The sequence below is a fragment of the Carcharodon carcharias genome, chromosome 12, assembly GCF_017639515.1.
Source record: "Carcharodon carcharias isolate sCarCar2 chromosome 12, sCarCar2.pri, whole genome shotgun sequence".
In the NCBI taxonomy this organism is placed as follows: domain Eukaryota; kingdom Metazoa; phylum Chordata; class Chondrichthyes; order Lamniformes; family Lamnidae; genus Carcharodon; species Carcharodon carcharias.
Genome location: NC_054478.1, coordinates 111,981,373 through 111,992,464, shown reverse-complemented (window position 1 = coordinate 111,992,464; position 11,092 = coordinate 111,981,373). Strand labels below are relative to the sequence as shown.

Genomic DNA, 11,092 nt, shown 5'->3' with positions numbered 1-11,092 from the left:
ACGAAATTATCGACAACATTAGATGGAATATGGTAACTCCTCCACTGAGCAGCTCCATTGTGCTTGAAGAAGACAATGGCAAAAAGAAGGTTAACAATTTGAAAGCTGTCATATCTGTTTTAAGGTGAATTCTGTTTTGTCATCACCATGCCAAAGGCTTTGCACTAAATCACAGGCCCAGCAAGTATATAAAAAGAAGAGATACTGCAAAATGTGGCATCATTTGCAATGAGCAGCTACAAAATGGGAAAGGTACGTCTTATTTTCCAAACCTTTGCTCCTGACCTGCAGATCTATGCAGTGAATTCGGACATGACAAAGGCACATCCTGCTCAGCTGACACAGCAAAGTCCTCCTTATTAATAACAAAAACAGAATTACCTGGAAAAACTCAGCAGGTCTGCGGCATCGACAGAGAAGAAAAGAGTTGACGTTTCGAGTCCTCATGACCCTTCGACAGAACTTGAGTTCGAGTCCAAGAAAGAGTTGAAATATAAGCTGGTTTAAGGTGTGTGTTGGGGGGGGAGAGAGACAGAGAGAGAGAAGTGGAGGGGGTTGGTGTGGTTGTAGGGACAAACAAGCAGTGGTAGAAGCAGATCATCAAAAGATGTCACAAACAACAGAACAAAAGAACACATAGGTGTTAAAGTTGGTGATATTATCTAAACGAATGTGCTAATTAAGAATGGATGGTAGGGCACTCAAGGTATAGCTCTAGTGGGGGTGGGGAGAGCATAAAAGATTTAAAAATATTTAAAAATAATGGAAATAGGTGGGAAAAGAAAAATCTATATAATTTATTGGAAAAAAACAAAAGGAAAGGGGAAACAGAAAGGGGGTGGGGATGGAGGAGGGAGCCCAAGACCTAAAGTTGTTGAATTCAATATTCAGTCCGGAAGGCTGTAAAGTGCCTAGTCGGAAGATGAGGTGTTGATCCTCCAGTTTGCGTTGGGCTTCACTGGAACAATGCAGCAAGCCAAGGACAGACATGTGGGCAAGAGAGCAGGGTGGAGTGTTAAAATGGCAAGCGACAGGGAGGTTTGGGTCATTCTTGCGGACAGACCGCAGGTGTTCTGCAAAGCGATCGCCCAGTTTACGTTTGGTCTCTCCAATGTAGAGGAGACCACATTGGGAGCAACGAATGCAGTAGGCTAAGTTGGGGGAAATGCAAGTGAAATGCTGCTTCACTTGAAAGGAGTGTTTGGGCCCTTGGACGGTGAGGAGAGAGGAAGTGAAGGGGCAGGTGTTGCATCTTTTGCGTGGGCATAGGGTGGTGCCATAGGAGGGGGTTGAGGAGTAGGGGGTGATGGAGGAGTGGACCAGGGTGTCCCGGAGGGAGCGATCCCTACGGAATGCCGATAGGGGGGGTGAAGGGAAGATGTGTTTGGTGGTGGCATCATGCTGCAGTTGGCAGAAATGGCGGGGGATGATCCTTTGAATGCGGAGGCTGGTGGGGTGATAAGTGAGGACAAGGGGGACCCTATCATGTTTCTGGGAGGGAGGAGAAGGTGTGAGGGCAGATGCGCGGGAGATGGGCCGGACACGGTTGAGGGCCCTGTCAACGACCGTGGGTGGAAAACCTCGGTTAAGGAAGAAGGAGGACATGTCAGAGGAACTGTTTTTGAAGGTAGCATCATCGGGACAGATGCGACGGAGGCGAAGGAACTGAGAGAATGGAATGGAGTCCTTACAGGAAGCGGGGTGTGAGGAGCTGTAGTCGAGGTAGCTGTGGGAGTCGGTGGGTTTGTAATGGATATTGGTGGACAGTCTATCACCAGAGATTGAGACAGAGATGTCAAGGAAGGGAAGGGAAGTGTCAGAGATGGACCACGTGAAAATGATGGAGGGGTGGAGGTTGGAAGCAAAATTAATAAATTTTTCCAAGTCCCGATGAGAGCATGAAGCAGCACCGAAGTAATCATCGATGTACCAGAGAAAGAGTTGTGGAAGGGAGCCGGAGTAGGACTGCAGCAAGGAATGTTCCACATACCCCATAAAGAGACAGGCATAGCTGGGGCCCATGCGGGTACCCATAGCCACACCTTTTATTTGGAGGAAGTGAGAGGAGTTGAAGGAGAAATTGTTCAGTGTGAGAACAAGTTCAGCCAGACGGAGGAGAGTAGTGGTGAATGGGGATTGTTCGGGCCTCTGTTCGAGGAAGAAGCTAAGGGCCCTCAGACCATCCTGGTGGGGGATGGAGGTGTAGAGGGATTGGACTTCCATGGTGAAGAGGAAGCGGTTGGGGCTAGGGAACTGGAAATTGTTGATATGACGTAAGGTGTCAGAGGAATCACGGATGTAGGTGGGAAGGGACTGGACAAGGGGAGAGAGAAGGGAGTCAAGATAACGAGAAATGAGTTCTGTGGGGCAGAAGCAAGCTGAGACGATCGGTCTACCGGGGCAGTCCTGTTTGTGGGTTTTGGGTGGGAGATAGAAGCGGGCCGTCCGAGGTTGGGCGACTATCAGGTTGGAAGCTGTGGGAGGAAGATCCCCAGAGAAGATGAGGTCAGTGACAGTCCTGGAAATAATGGCTTGATGTTCAGTGGTGGGGTCATGGTCCAGGGAGAGGTAGGAGGAAGTGTCTGCGAGCTTACGCTCAGCCTCCGCGAGGTAGAGGTCAGTGCGCCAGACAACAACAGCACCACCCTTGTCAGTGGGTTTGATGACAATGTCAGGGTTGGACCTGAGAGAATGGAGTGCAGTAAGTTCAGAGAGAGAGAGATTAGATTGGGTGAGAGGAGCAGAGAAATTGAGACGACTAATGTCGCGCCGACAGTTCTCAATGAAAAGATTGAGAGAAGGTAAGAATCCAGAGGGAGAGCTCCTTATTAATATCTGGGGACTTGGGACTTGTGTCAAAATGGGGAGAGCTGACTCACAGACTAGTCAAGCAACAGCTTGACACAGAACACATGGAATCATATTTTACAGTCAATGCCCCAGACTCGTTCATCACCATCCTAGGTATGTCTTGTCCCAACATTAAGACAGATCCACCAGAGATGGATGCACAGTGGGATACAGAATGGCTCTGGGAATCCTCAACATTGACTCTGGAAACATGGGCCATAACTTCCAAGGAGTGGCAATCACCATTGGATTGCCGCGTCGCTCCTAGTTACTGACCCTGAAGCGCAGCCGTACATTTCTCACCCGACCTTCCGACTCAGGCTGGGTGAGAAAGGTGCAGCGCAATGGGTTCCTGAGGCCTTGTGTCGAGGGCAGCTGAGTCAAAGACATGCTCCCTTTTGCATGGCACTAGCTGCCATAAAGGAGATAGGTTTAAAGGTCCAGCCATTTTTGAGAAGCCAGGTAGAAGGTAAGCGTATTCAGTAAGTGGGTAGGATCACGTTGGTATAAGAGTCAGAGAGGTTGTCAGTGGTGGTTGTGGTGGTCAATAGGGGGTGTGGTCAGTAGCCAGTAGGGGTTGTTGAGTGGGGAGGTTGGATGGTCAGGGGTGGGCGGTGGGTGACGGTACTTGAGGGTTGGGGGTAGTCGAGGGGTGGGGGTGTAATTGGAAGGTGTGGGAATATTAGTCGCGGGGTGGCGAGGGTAGTCGGGGTTGGGGAGGGCAGTCTGGCGGGAGGGGTGTATTTGGGGGGTGGGGGTGGTTGGGCATGGGGAGTCTAGTTGGGGGCAGGTCAGGGATAGCTGGGGTTTCCTGTCAGAGGGGGGGGATGTCAGGTCGGTGGGGGTAGTCACATGAGGTGGGGGGAATCAGCACTATAGTTACCCAGGGGTTAGAAGTGGTTTTAATTCTGTTAACTTTTTCTGGGTAACTATTACTGTAAGAAAGTTGGAATCATCCGAAGTTTGTGATTTAATTCGGAGCATTTGATGGTTCCCAGTGCAGGGTAATTGCTCAATGAGGAGTTCCAGGGCAGTTAGTGGGAGTGGGGCATCTTTGGTGTAGCCCTGACCATGACGCCTCGGAGATCAGAAGTTATGGGCCCATGAATTTTTACAAGACCAGGACTAACATGGATAAGTAAACCTCTTGCTGATTACCATCAGCCTCCCTCCCTTCACTGGTGAATCAGTATTCATCCCTTTTGAAGACCACTTGAAAGTAGCAATGAAGTTAGCAAGGACACAGAATTCACTTTGGATTGGGAACCTTAGGAATTTGGGCTGTATATCCTCAATATCTGAGTATATTTAAGGATGAGATCAATGGATTTTTGGACTCCTGGAAATAAAGGGATATTGGAATTGGGCTGGAAAGTGAATCATAGAATCACGGAATTGTTACAGCACAGAAAGAGACCATTCAGCTCATCATGTCTTAACTGGGTCTCCGAATAAACACCTCACCTACTGCCATTCTCCTGCCTTCACCTTGTAGCCCTGCAGATTGTGTTTTTTTTTTAAATAATCATCTCATTCCTTCATGAATACCTTAATTGAACCTGCCTCCACCACACTCTCAGGCTATGCGTTCCAGACCCTAACCACTTGCTGTGTGAAAAAGGTTTTTCTCATATCGATTTTGCTTCATTTGCCAATTATTTTATATCAGTGCCCACTTGTTCTCGATCCTTTCACAATTGGGAACAGTTTCCCCCTGTTTAGTCTGTCCAGGTATTTTGAATACTTCTTTCAAATCTTTTCTCAGCCTTCTATTCTCCCAGGACAAGAGTCCCAACCTCTCCAATCTATCATCATAACTCAAGTTTCTCATCACTTGAACCATTCTCACAAACTTCTTCTGCACTCTCTCCAATGCCTTCACATCCTTCCTAAAAGGCAGTGCTCAGAACTGGATGTAATACTCTAGCCGAGGCCCAACTAGTCAGCATAACCTCCTTGCTCTTGTACTCTATGCCCCTTTTAACAAAGTCTAGAATACTGTATGCTTTTTTAATCGCTCTCTCAGCGTGTCCTGCAACCTTAAATGACTTACGCACATATACACCCAGGTCTCTCTGTTCCTGTGCCCCTTTTACAGTAGTACCCTTTGTTTTTTACTGCCTCTCCATGTTCTTCCTACCAAAATGTATCATCTCACATTTCTGTGATGCTGAGGTTGAGATCAGCCATGATCTCTTAATGGTGGAGCAGGCTCGAGGCCCATGAGGCCTACTCCTGCTCCTATTTCCTTTGTGCTTATGCTTTTATCTAGGGGACTTCAATGTCCACCACAAAGTGTGGCTCCGTAGTACAACTACTTATGTGGCTGACTGAATCCTGAAGTGGCAGGTAACATTCGTGCCACACAAATATCAGCCAGTGACCTTCTCTACCAAGCGAGTCTAATCAACTCAATGGCATTATCATTGTTGAATCCCCCACCATCAACATCCTGGGGGCCACCATGGACCAGAAACATTGCTAGACCAGCCACATAAATCCTATGGCTACAAGACCAGGTCAGAGGTTGGGAAATCTGCAGTGAGTGATTCACCTTCTGTTGACCCAAAGCCTGTCCACCAATTATAAGACACAAGTCAGGGGTGTGATGGAATACTCTCCATTTGCCTGGAGAAGTGCGGCTCAAATAACATTCAAAATGCTTCACAAAAGCCCACTTGATTGGCATCCCATCCACCACCATAAACATTCACTTCCTCCACCACTGACGCACAGTGTCTGCAGACAGTGTGTACCATCTAAGAGATGCACTGCAACAACTCATCATGGCTTCTTTGATGGCACCACCCAAGCCTACGACCTATAACATAGCCAAGAGACAAGGGCAGCAAGTACGTGAAACACAACCACCTCCAGGTTTCCCTCTGAGCTACACACCATCTTGACCCCCTTGCAAACACCACATAAACTGTATCAGCTCAAGAAGGCAGTCCACCACTACCTTCTCAAGGAATTAGGCATGTGCAATAAATGTGGACCCTGCCAGCGACATCCACATCCAGTGAATGAATACATTTTTAAAAACCTGCTGTCTCATACAATGGGATCACTTATCCATATTTTTGGTTTCAGATTATCTTCTATGATGAAAGAAACTTTCAGGATCGGCACTAAGAGTGCATTGGTGACTGTGCTGAGTTGCGGTCATACTTCAATCATTGCAACTCTATTTGTGTTGAGAGTGGCTGCTGGGTAGCGTATGAGAGGCCCAATTACATGTGATACAAGTATGTTCTGATATTGGATGAATATCCTGACTACCAGCACTGGATGGGATCCAATGACTGCATCAGGTTATGTCACATGTATGCTTACGTAAACTCCTAGAGATCGTAGGAATGACTGCACTTTAAATAGCTAAGTATAATGTGGTGGAAATGAAACAGTGGGCAAAGACCGATAGTGCAATGTTTGATGACATCATTCCACTGTACTGTGTGCATCAGTATCCTCAGCATTGGTTGATGAAGGTTCCTCAGCACTTTATGTGCGCTAAGCATAATAATGTACCCAGGAGGACTGAAAAACAAACAACCTATATGTATCTTGCATGCAGGGTTCAATCAATCTCCAAAATTTATGTGAAGCAGAGCAGTGTCCCATGACATGCCTGGAATATCTGAAAAATATGCCAGGTGCTGAATGCTCATTTTAGATGGCTGTTGGAAGGGAGACTCATTTCCTTTCTCCCTCTTAAAGTGGCCTCATGCTAGCTCAATTACTAACTCTATATGTTGTAATTCTTTGATTCAAACTGAAGGTACTTTTACAATGTAGCTATTAGATACAAAGAAGCAATATACAGGAAGTTCTATCAGTGGCTATTGTTACGGACAGGTGGGGGTCAGTTCAAACAGCGCTGTTTTCCTCTTATCACCTGTCTACAAACAGAAGGTATTTTGAATTTGTTTTCTTTTAGAATAAGCAGTGGCGTAATTTCCCACCCCTCAATTTTTTGTGATCCAATTTTACTAATAATCCCATAGCAAACTCGAGTTAGGATTAACTCAGCAGGTTAGTTTATTGTACACATTCAAACCCCTGAAAAGGAGTGTTAGCAACATCACACAATAAAGGGAGCAATAGAGAAAATGAGGTTTTACAGTACAAGGACCATGGAGAAAAAGGAATATTGGTTCACGTGAGCTCCAGAGTCCCAAGGTCAAAGTCCAATGTGGAAGTCTTTCATGTAGACATTCCATGGTTGGCTCGCTGGAGACCAGTATCATAAGATTCACTTTTTCAGGTGGCATAGATGACACAAGATGAAGTAGGCATGCAGAGGTTGCATCGGTTCTGTAGGCAATGACACAAAATCTTCCAGTAGAGTCAGGTCAGATGTGCCAGTGATCCAATGTGGTCAGAACTTGCTTCAGCTGGATGATAAACAGCAGACTGGCTGCACAACTCAGAAAGGTAATATTAACCTGCTCAAAAGGCCAAAGTCTTAGGTCATGTGATCTTCCTTCTCCACAGTGAGTTCAACAAAGGATGTTTATCCAGTTTCTGGAACTTGACTTTGTTTTCAGGACTGATAATGTCTCAGCCATTATGGGTTGAAAGGGGTGCCATTCATGTTGAGGTTCTAGTCTTTGGGAAACCATTGACACAGCAGACCCATGGACTCTGTTAGTAAGTTTTGATTATCAAATACAAATGGCATTCCTGTAGCTCCCTTTGAAATTAGTCTGTACAGTCCCAGGTGGTCGATTAGAAGCACCTTTAGTGACAAGGTGACATTCCCGAAGCTGAGAAGAGAATTCTTTTGTTCTGGAGATCGCTGGGGATAATTTCCAGGCAGAGGGGCAACCATCTTAATTGTCTTTGTTCAGCAGAAAAGTCCAGTTTAAAAATAAGAAATAGAAATAAGGATAATGTTTTTAATTATGTACAGGGTGGGTTTCTATTCCGAGATGGAGGAGAATCTATGTAACAAGTGTCTTGAACTGGTATGTTCCTGATTTTGCCAAAGAGCATGCAGTGTACAGTTGCATCATGCTGTTCAAAGCTACCTTATTTGCCACATGACTCAATATACTATTTCCCCATGGAAACACCCAGCAACAAGAACAATCCATAGACTTCCCCAAGTGCAAGTAGCCACATGGACCTCTACTGTCAATGCCTCTCCTCTCCCCTGAGTGGAAAGGAGTTTCACTCCAGCATTCTGCAGTTGGTCTGTGACCATTGGTACCAAACCATGTCATGAATATCCACTATCCTTGCCACCCAGAACATTTCCACCATTGCCCACTGGCTTTCATCAATGTAAGTTCATTTCTGAAATTTCCAATATTCTATACAATCCAAAATGAATTTTGCAGATACACAGAAGTTCTATTTTGAACAAATATATTCACCTTAATAGTGTGGTGTAAGTATGCAGCAGTTTGGTATAACTAAATGGCTACTTGCTCACTTGAGAGGGCAGTAAAAAGTCAATCATGTTGGTGTGGGATTGGAGTCCCACATAGGCTAGACTGAGTAAGAACTACAGGTTTCCTTTCTGAAAGACAGTAGTGTATTTTTACAACTATCCAAAAGTTTTATGGTCATTAACTGATTCTAGTATTTTGTATCCAGATTTTAAAAACGAATTCTAATTCTCAAACTGTATTGGTGGGATTTGAATCCAAGGCTTCTTAGACAACACCTTCCAAATCCACAACTACTACCATCTAGAAGCACAAGGGCAGCAGATAGATTGGAACAGCACCACCTGGAAGTTCCCCTCCAAGTCACTCAACATCCTGACTTGGAAATATATCGCTGTTCCTTCATTGTCACTGAGTCAAAATCCTGGAACTCCCTTCCTAACAACACTGTGGGTGTACCTACACCATTTGGACTGCAGCAGTTCAAGAAAGCAGCTCGCCACCATCTTCTCAAGGGCAACTAGGAATGGGCAATAAATGCTGGCCCAGCCAGCGAAGCCCACATCCCATGAATGAATAATAAAAAATGTTTTGGATTATTAATCTAGGCCTTTGGATTATTAGTTCAGTAGCACTACCATACACTAATGAATCAGCCAACTTTATGCCAACTTGTCTATATAATTTAATCCTGTAAGCCCTGAAACCAAAGTGGAATATCCTCTCCAAATCCAGTATATCCTTCCTGAGGTTTGATGCCAATATTCCAGATGGGGTCTGATTAAAACTCTGTATAGCTAAAGCATAACTTCCTGACCTTTGAATCACAACCTCCTTGAGATAAAGGACACCATGAGCCTTTTTGATTAATTTACAGCTTATGCACCATCTTTTGGTGAATTATGCACATGGACACCCAGGTGCTTCTCCACAGTTCCTAGTTCATTATTATTAAGAACATTTTCCAAAATATCTTGCTTGAATCCATAACAAATGGCCTCATGCTTTAACTGCCATACCTTTGCCCATTCACTTAATCTGTCCATGAGTCTTTTATGCTCCCAACCACGCAACTTTACTGAGGTCAGCAGATTTCTTCCCAAGCTGCTCCCAGGTTTTGTGGACAGCTGACACAGCACTGGCCCTGCCCATCACTTCCAGTTACACAGTTCTGCTGGTATTTTTTCCTGGGGGATGGCCTTCCACAAAAGACCACCCTTTGTTGCAGGAGCTCCTACAGGATTGCCACTAAAACACTTTGATTAAACAAAGCTCTTCTGTCTCTTTGTTTTATTCTAGCTATTTCAGCAACTGTTCAGTGCTGTGTGTTAGGTTCATTAGATGTCTCAGTGATAATATCTTGAGACTTGTATGTTTAATCATGAACCATTTATTGTTGATCTTGAACTATGCACAGATTTCAGTTAATGTCATGCATGGTGCTGCAGCCATGCTGGTAGGCTGCTTCAGGGGTGTTTTTCTAGTCTGTTCTCTCAGTCTATTGCCATGTGTCTCTACACATCATACCGTGAGTGGGCCTATCCTCCAGTCACATGTTAATCCTTGCACTGCCAAGCACCTTTACATTACAATGGCATACAGGCACATATAACATCATACAACACTCAGTAGCAAAATAAACTTTTTGATTCCTGCCCCCGATTCTCGTGCTCTCCAAACACAACATGGAGTGTTGCACTGATATTTAAAACTGGCCTTGAGTTATTTGGCAAGGTCAGCTTTACGCACATGCAGTGCCTGATGAGGATCATACACATCATTCAGGCTCCTGATTTCCCAGCACTTTGGAATCACATCATCAGCACCAGTATTTGTATCAATCTGAATGCTTAAATGTGTCCTTTTCCAATTCATGGTAGCATTTAAATTTACAATGAATTCTTACAGTTGTCGCAGGTACAGTTGACAATTGGAAGAAACACAATAGATGGGGGTGGGGTGTGGTGTTAGTCTTCAATTTACGGCAGGGTGGTAAAGCTGATGCTGGGAGTTGGGCACTGATCCCAATGGAAATTAAAATGGGACAGTTTGTATATAAGGTGCCTGATCCACATACACTCCCGTGGAACATTCAAAATTCCTCTGATGGTTTCAATTTCTTGGCTCTGTTAGTACGTTGTACATTAAATCAACAATTTCCATTTCTTTTTTATTAACACAGCCCAGAGGAGGCTCCTACAGAATGAGGATTTATGAGAGACCTGACTTTGGAGGACAGATGATGGAATTCATGGATGACTGTCCATCCGTTTAAAATGGTTTCCGTTACCGTGACATTCATTCCTGCCATGTGATGGACGGTTACTGGATCTTCTATGAACATCCCAACTACAGAGGCCAGCAGTACTTCATTAGACCTGGTTAATACAGGAGATACGGTGACTGGGGCAGTTACAACTCAACTGTTGGCTCCTTCCGCGATATCATAGATTTCTAAAAAACAAGGAGACATACTTGTTTCATTGTAAGTTCATATGAAAAAAATATATACTTATACTCTTTCCCATTGTTTAATACCTTTTATAAGGTTGAGTACTGACAAGATTAAGAAGCTGATAATTTAATGAAATTTTATTACATATGCGAGTTGGAGGCACTGTGCTCTTCTCTTAGGTGGTGTTAGGGCAAAGACACAAAAATGTAACAGGAATAAATTTTCACATTTTTTTAAGAGACCTTAGCCTAGAGTGACAAAATTTACCTTGGAAAAAAAGACTAAGGCTGCAAAATTGGTTGCCATTGAGCCATTAGTGCAGGTACTATGGCAAAGTAAGAAGATGGTGCCATATCTGGGGACTCCAGGACACTACCCATGTCATGAACAA

General features: G+C 44.6%; 1 pseudogene; it reads left to right on the top strand.

Moving 5' to 3' along the window:
- The first annotated feature begins 243 nt into the window (after window positions 1-243).
- Window positions 244-10,704, top strand: LOC121284704 (annotated as a pseudogene).
- Window positions 10,705-11,092: the final 388 nt, after the last annotated feature.